Below are 8,727 nucleotides of genomic sequence, written 5' to 3'. Positions count from 1 at the left end.
CCCTCCCCATAGTCTACCCCCCAAATCTCAAGGAATTTCCTAATCCAGAATTGGGAATTCTACTGGAAGCTCTTCACTCAAGCTACGAATCTCACTGGGTGGCCTTAGGTCAGTCATCCTTTCTCAGCCCAGTCTACCTCACATAGCTGTTGTGAGGGCAAAATGGGAGTTGTGATGGACACTGCCCTGAGTGCCTTGGAGGCAGGGTGGGACAAATTTCTGAGCTAATGGCCTATTGACTGCCTGTAAGTCACACAGTACCAAAAAACAGAGGCAATGTATTCCAACCTCTCATCCAGGGAGCATTTAGCTCTTCAAAAAGAGGTAATAATTAATGATAATTATCATATGGTATGTGTAGAATAGCCAGGTGATCCTAAGATTGTCTGGCAGCCAGAAGTTCTAGCTCTTTAGCGTTATGCACCACTAGGTGATGAGCTAAACTTGCCTTTAAAGCAAGAGACATTTCAGAGGTGGTTTGCCATTGCCTGGCTCTGGATCACAACCCTGGTATTCCTTGGTATTCCTGGTATTCCAAATCCTAGCCAAGGCTGACCCTGTTTAGCATCTGAGATCTGGTGGGATCGGGCTAGCCTGGGATATCCAGGTCGGGGCTCAAAAAGAGGTAGAACTTGTGGAACTGAGTCAAATCTACCAGCTTTCTGACCTTGGTCCAGAAAGTCTTGGTTTGCACATGCAGCTCTTTCTCCATGGAGGTGCAAAATGGATGGACTTGAACCTTTTGGAATGCTCTCCTGTGTTGTTGTTGTTTTTTCTTAACTTTCTGTCAATCAAAAACCAGCACTGCAAGCCAAGAAAAGGGGTAGAAGCTGTACTAGTTTTGTGTTTTTGCAGGGAGATTTTTAGATGAAGGAAACTTCAAAGCTAGAACCAATCACATGGAGTCTAAAATGGTGTGGTCCATTTCACCATCTCATGGTTCTGCCACCTCACTCCCACCATGGCATGCGTGAGCCCGGTCTTTGTTGAACTGGGCTGCTCTTTCCTTGTCTTAGTGAGACAGGATTTTAAATAAAATAGAGACAAAATAATTAATTTGTAAGCTCCCTCCTAGCATAGGTATTTCTGCTTGACTGTGTCAGCCACCCCCCTCCCCGCAATATATGGAAGTTGTTTTCTTCCACTCCTTATAAAGAGCTTGGAATCCACTTTTTACTCACAAATTCCCTGCTGAGTTCATTCATTCTGGGAAGGAAAAAGGCAGGCAGCCAACCTGAAATTTCAGATTGCTTTGTGTTGTTGATAACTGTTTTATTTTGGTTCTTTTTTCAAGGTCATGTGAAGTGTTAGCAGCTCACTTTATGAATCAATTTGCAACCTTTCCGCTCTGCAAAATGAAATGAATCCAATACAACCACTGACTCTTGTAAACCCTTGCTTAGCTGCCCCCTTCTTTTTTAAAAAAAAGTTACGATGGAAATTCTATGCACACTGAGGCCAAGTCCTTCCTGAGGAGGGAAACCTGTGTCAGAACTAATGGTGTTGCAGACCGCAGAAATGTATCCACAGGCTTAAATGCCCCTCCATGCCAAAAAAATTCCTTGCCCCTTGAAAATTGGCATAAGAAAGTTCTAGTTTAGTCTTCTCCATGACATGCTAGCTTTCTAACTGGAGAGATTTTTAGTGCATAGAGGTGTATTCATTAACCTGAGCTGTCTTAAGTCATACAGCCCAACCAACAAGAGTCAAATCTTGGTAGCGGTGGAAAGTGCCACCAAGTCACAGCTGACTTATGGCAGCCCTGTGGGGTGTTCCAGGCAAGAGACGTTCAGAGGTGGTTTGCCATGGCCTGCCTCCATGTCATGACCTTGGTAGGCCTCGGAGGTCTCCCGTCCAAATACTACCCAGGGCTGGCCCTGTTTAGCTTCTGAGATCAGGGCCAAGTCTATGTGGGGATAGATTCAGGTGGGTAGCCATTTAGTCTGAAGCAGCAGAACACTGAGTTCAGTGGCACCTTTCAGACCAAAGAATCATAGAGTTGGAAGGGGCCATACAGACCATCTAGTCCAACCCCCTGCCCAATGCAGGACCAGCCTAAAGTATCTCTGACAAATATCCGTCCAGCTTCTTCTTGAAAGCTATCAGTGAAGGGGAGCTCACCTCCTCCCTAGGCAGCTGATTCCACCTTTGAAGCACTCTGACCGTGAAAAAGTTTTTCCTAATATCCAGCCGATACCTTTCTGCATGTAATTTAAACCCGTTGCTTCAGGTCCTGTCCTCTGTTGTTGCCAACTGGAACAGCTCCTTGCCCTCCTCCAAATGACAGCCTTTCATATATTTAAAGAGAGCAATCATGTCTCCCCTCAATCTCCTCTTCTCCAAACTAAACATTCCCAAGGCCCTTAGCCTTTCCTTGGCCCCCGTCACACGGGCTGGAAAAATGCGGGGGGGAAATGTGGCTGTTTGCCCCGGAACAAAGTAACGTGTGGCTGCCCGATCAGACGTCCTGTCAAGGTCCTGTGGTTAGGCGTTAGGTGCCGATCAGACGGCTAGTCTGCAGCGTGGCAAAGAAACAGCACAGCGCGTTCACACTGGCAATTGCGCTGCGCCGCTTCTGTGGCAAATGGGTTTTTTTTTGTTTCACCGAAGTTTGCGCATGTGCATGATTGTTTGTGCGCATCCTGTGAGGACTTAAAAAAAACAACACATCCGGTTTGCAAGGGGACATAGGCGGGCGCCAGATGCCACGGTTTCCAACGGAAACGCGATCAGACACCTGCCCTTGGCCTGCATTTTCCGGAAACTAGTACATCGTATGTGGTGGTTTTTTACTCCGCATCTTCGGCAACAAGCCACAGGTTAGCCACGGGTGCACTATGCTTCCCAGATGTTGCGGTGTGATCGCACCTGGAAAATCCACCTATCATCTGTGTCTTCAGCGTTGCAACTTCTCCGTGTGAACGGGGCCCTCGTAGGGCTCAGTCTCCAGACCCCTGATCATCCTCGTCACTCTCTTCTCCACCCTCTCGATTTTGTCCACATTCTTTTTGAAGTGAGGCCTCCAGAACTGCACACAGTACTCCAGGTGCGACCTGACCAAGGCAGTATACAGAGGGGGCTATGACCTCCTGCGATTTCGATGCTATGGCCCTTTTAATACAACCCAAGACTGAATTTGCCTTTTTTTTGCCACTGCATCACACTAACTGCTCATATTTAGTTTACAGCCCACCCTTACCCCAAGATCTCTTTTGCATACACTACTCCCCAGAAACATATCCCCCATCCAGTATTTGTGCTTGACATTTTTGTAGCCCAGATGTAATACTGTGCATTTATCTTTGTTGAATTGCATCCTGTTCCCAACTGCCCACTTCTCCAGAGTATTCAGGTCTTGTTGAATTTTAACTCTATCTTCTTGGGTGTTTGCTACTCCTCCCAATTTGGTATCATTAGCAGATTTAATGAGTAGCCCTTCTACCCCTTCATCCAGATCATTGATAAAAATACTGAAAAGTACTGGGCCCAAAACCGAGCCCTGCGGCACCCCACTGGACACCTCCCTCCAATCTAATGAATCGCCATTGACCACCACTCTTTGAGTGCGGTCCTGTAACCAGTTCCCCATCCACTGAACTGTCCTATAGTCCAGCCCACGATCTTCCAGTTTACCCATCAGAATGTCATGGGGAACCTTATCAAAAGCTTTACTGAAATCCAGTTAAATAACATCAACAGAGTTCCCACGATCCAATAAGCTCGTCACACGATCAAAGAAGGAAACCGGGTTGGTCTGACAAGATCTGTTGGGGGCAAAACCATGCTGACTTCCCCAGATCACTAAGTGGTCCTTCAGATGCTTACAGATCCATCCTTTTAAAATCTGCTCTAATACCTCCCCAGCAACAGAAGTCAGACTGACTGGCCTATAGTTTCCCGGGTCATCCCTCTTCCCTTTCTTATTCAAGGTATACGTTTTTATTCAAGGTATAAGCTTTCATGTGCAAGCACACTTTGTGCACTTCAGGTATCTGAAGAAGTGTGCTTGCACACAAAAGCTTACACCTTGAGTACAATTTTGTTGGTCTTAAAGGTGCCACTGGACTCAGACTTTGTTCTTATGTGGGGGTAACTCCAAAAAAAGTCTGCATGGTCAAAGCAATGGGATTCCCAGTAGTCATGTATGGCTGCAAGAGTTGGACTATAAGGAAGGCCAAGCGCCGAAGAATAGATTCTTTTGAACTATGGTGCTGGAGAAGACTCTTGAGAGTTCCTTGGACTGCAAGAAGATCAAATCAGTCAATCCTAAAAGAAATCAACCCTGACTGTTCCCTGGAAGGCCAGATAATGAAACTGAAGCTCAAATACTTTGGCCACCAAATGAGAAGGGAGCACTCACTGGAGAAGACCCTGATGCTGGGAAAGATTGAAGGTCAAAGAAGACGGGGATGGCAAAGGATGAGATGGTTAGACAGTGTCATCGATGCAACGAACATGAAATTGAGCCAACTTCAGAGGACGGCGGAAGACAGGAAGTCCTGGCGGGAGCTGGTCCATGGGGTCGCGAAGAGTCGGACTCGACTGTGCGACTGAACAATAACAACTCTCATTAAACCACCTGGGACTTATTTCTGAATAACATGAATAGAATGAGCTGCTGGAGTATGGAAAAGTGACCATACATTATCACAATGCCGGTTAATAGGCATGTTCATATTCTTATAAAGGCCTTATTTTAAAGAGCCGTTACTTACAGAAACTGGAACTACTCCAGGTCCTCGCAGATTACAGACCCTCTTTTTCCATGCTTCGGTGCTCGTCTGGTATCTGGATTTATAATTTTGTTTTCTGAAGATGGAACACTGCAGGACTGAGTTGTTGACTTATTTCCTGAGTCCTGCTCCTGAGCCTGTGACGGAAGATTGGCGTGCCAAAATTTAACAGCTTAGTTGCCTGAAACTTGGTTGCCAAAAGAGGGCTAACCAGTGTTTTTGACAAGCCCTGTTGTCCTGAGTGATTCTCCTTAAATGTACACAGGGGTCATTTAGTAGAAAAAGAGGTGCAGGAGCTCATTAGCATAACTCATTTGCATATGCCACACCCCCTGACATCACCGGAAGTGTGTCAGAAGGCAACACCCACCGCTAGACTGTTTTGGATTGCTAGCTATTGGGGGGGGGGACACGTGCAGATCTGCCCTCACAGAGGAGGGAGAGCTTGTACCTGAATAAAACTTGGTCTTTGGTGTTGAGGGGGCCTTGTGTGGGTGTTGCGCGGGGGGGGGGGGGGCTCTGCAGCTTACCTGGCTGCTTCTTGCTCTGACTGAGGGCTGCTGGGAGCAGGGGGTGGGGCTTGTTACATGTGCCCGCCCTCTGAGCTCTTTACTGCCGGAGCTCCGCTCCTGTGCGCTCCTGCAGGAAATGACCCCTGAATGTACAGTATCATCCTGTTCTATTTTACTGGAATAAATGGCTTAAACCCAAATTATCTCTGCATTGAGTAACACTTACTATTCGGTTCAGGTAGGTAGCCATGTTGGTCTGAAGCAGCAGAGCAAAGTGTGAGTCCAGTGGCACCTTTAAGGCCAACGAAGTTTTATTCAAGGTATAAGCATGTGCACAAAAGCTTATACCTTGAATAAAACTTTGTTGGACTTAAAGGTGCCACAGGACACTTACTCTCGGGGAAGGAGAAGGAGGATGGTCTGCCCAGTCAGGATCTGGGGGACCAAAGCCAGAATTGCTTTGGAATTAGTGCTACGTGCCTGACGTCTTGCTTCTGCATCTCCCTGATAGCAGCTCAACCTGTATATTTGCAAACAAACAGATGATCACAAAGTAAATCTGTAGTTGTATCACCTCTAAGAACATTGCCATCTGATAGGAAAGGGGAATGTGTTATAGTCAAATGGACTCTGAAGTCACGTATCATCTGTACCTTACAACCTGTACTCTACTTGATTTTTTTCACATTCATTTCCAGAATGGTGTAAATTAACTACAATTTGGGACACAGAGTAACAGGAAGAATCCATGCCCTCCCTTGGGGGGGGGGAGTCATTAGGTCTGTCCCTCCAACGAGATGAGGGCAGCATACATGGTTTCCTCTCCCCATTTGATCCTTATAACAACCTTGTGAGGTAGGTTAGGCTGAAAGAGCAACTGGGCCGAGGTCACCCAGTGAGCTTTACAACCATGGAGAGATTTCTGTCACAGCATTCTTGGGCCTAGTAAGATACCCTAACCACTACACAACATTGGCTCTGAATTGAGCCAGTTGCCAAAATTTGCCCCAATCTACAGTGACAATTGAAGGTTGGGGAAATCCTACAGATTTGAGGACACCATTTGGGGAAGGAAGGGAGCTGAGCAGGGATGCGTGGCCATAAAAATCTACCCTCCCAAGCTACTATTGTCTCTAGGTAGATTCAAGTCCAGTAGCACCTTAGAGACCAATGAGAGTTTCATGGTAGAAGCTTTTGGAGTGAAAGCAACTTTGATCAGTTTTTTCAAGGTGCTCCTGTAGTAAAATCTAAGTGCTCTACTGCAGACCAGCATTTCTCCAGGGGAAATGATCCATGTAGTCTGGAGATCAGTTGTAATTGCACTGAGATCAGTTCACAGGTGCACAGTTCCCTCCATTATTTGGAGAGAAGATTTTCTCCCTTCCCTAACCTGTATTTGAGTACTGAGAATCAGGGGCCTACATACTTGAGGGACCGCCTTTCCCCACTAGGGTTGCCTAGTGACTTACTGTTAAAAGTGGGGGAAGGTTGGTCCCTGGCTGGGACATTTGCGCACGCGCAAACCGCGTGCACACCGCAATGATGTCACCTCTGAGTGACATCATTGCGCTGGGCACATCGGCCCAAACCGGGCACATTGGGGGCGGGGTTCCCCCCGCTGGCCTTTTCCAGACCAGTGGATTGGGGACCTTTTGAGCAGGGGAACCTCCGCCCTCCCGGGGGACCTGGCAGCCCTATTCCCCACGTTTCCCAGAGAGCACTATGATCAGGGTCCCAAAATCATCTGGCCCTTCTGGGCCCCAGAGAAGCAAGATTGGCTTCAACGAGGGCCAGGGCCTTCTCAGTGGCAGCTCTGTACTGGTGGAACGAGCTCCCGGAAGACATCAGGGCTCTGCAGGACCTTTTAAAATTCCACAGGGCCTGTGAGATGGAGCTCTTCCACTGGGCCTTTGATTAGCAAGCCGCACTTAATAAACCAAGGCCCTGGCCCCAATATTAACACCATCATTGACAGCCTGTATTCTGCCGACATGACCCAGAGACTGAGATGTTAGCTGACTGTACCTTTATGCTGATACTCTAAAGCTTAGGGTTGCCAGGTCTGTGTTGGAAAATACCTGGAGACTTTGTGGGTGGAGCCAGGAAAGGGGAGGGGCCTCAGCATAGTAAGAATGCCACAGAGTCCACCCTTCAAAGCAGCCATTTTCTCCAGCTGGGGATCAGTGGTAAAAGTGGGAGATCCCCAGGCCCCACCTGGAGGCTGGCAAACCTATTAAAGCCTGCCATCATTATATGTTATATACTAGCCCTTTATGCTGTGTTTTAATATTTGTATATTTTATCTAATCTTCTGTTTTATCTGGTCTACAAAATTTTATGTAAGCTGCCCTGGGCCTATCCCAGTGAGGAGGGTGAGATATTAAACAAACAAACAAATAAACAAACAGAGGGGCTGGGACCCCCCCATTATAGTTCTGATTACCAAAAATTCCCCTACGTGATAAAAAGGTTCTTGTCCCTGTAAATTTTGTGGAGGCTGCCTTGAGTCTGAGGTAATAAGGCACAACATAAATGTTTTAAATGAAGCCTCTTTTTTTCTATTTACTGTGGAGGTTAAATAAGGAAGGAAGGCAGGTTCTTCACAAAATGGCTGCTGACAAACTGTCCTGTGCTGTTATAAGGAACTTGTTTGACAACATTGTCTGGAATCAGGTCCAGAGCACAACAATCTCTCCTATATTATAAAAGGGTTTTGGGTGCCAGAATTCTAAAATGCACTCCTTTAGTGTTAGGCCGAAAAAACTGCCACTCGGAAGACACTGGCTGGGTTCATTGGCTGCTTTGTGCAGTCCCGCCCAGCGTTCCAAGGTCATTTACATATGGAAGCTGATTGGACTACATTCCATTCCACACCTCAATCACCCCCCCCCCCGCAAGGCAGTTGGAATTTTCAGTTGGGAGAGGAGAATGATGTCAGCTGCTCCCTAGGCAGAGGCTGTGGGGGGGGGGTTGTAAAACTTAAGACAGACAGGCAGATAGGGTTGCCAACTCCAGGTTGGAAACTTCCAGGATATTTTAGGGATGAAGCCTGCTGAGGGTGGAATCTGAGGAGGAGGAGGAAGAGGGGGACCTCAGACAGATACAATGCCATACTGCCCACACTCCAGACAAGCTGTTGCCAGTCTCCAGGTGACAGCTGGAGAGATCTTAAAGCTTTGGTGCTACTTCAAAGTTCCCCAGGAGCCCAAAACAGAGTAGTGTTTTGGAAAATCTTGAGGAATTGTTTGGTGCATTTACGATGGGGCTCCTGGGGAACTATTGTTGCCAATCTTGGCCCAGCAGCCATCAAACCATTCTCTTTAACCCCCTGCTGTGCAGCTGACTTCCCCCTAGGGTTGCCAATCTCCAGGTGGGACCTGGAGATCTCCCACTGTTACAATTGATCTCCAGATGACAGAGATCAGTTCCCCTGGAGAAAATGGATGCTTTGGAGGGTAGACCCTATGACATTACACCTGCTG

This window comes from Gekko japonicus, unplaced genomic scaffold (genome assembly GCF_001447785.1).
Source record: "Gekko japonicus isolate JY-2015 unplaced genomic scaffold, Gekko_japonicus_V1.1 scaffold2864, whole genome shotgun sequence".
In the NCBI taxonomy this organism is placed as follows: Eukaryota; Metazoa; Chordata; class Lepidosauria; order Squamata; family Gekkonidae; genus Gekko; species Gekko japonicus.
The sequence above is the reverse complement of the archived record's forward strand: the minus strand, read 5'-3'. Positions refer to the sequence as shown.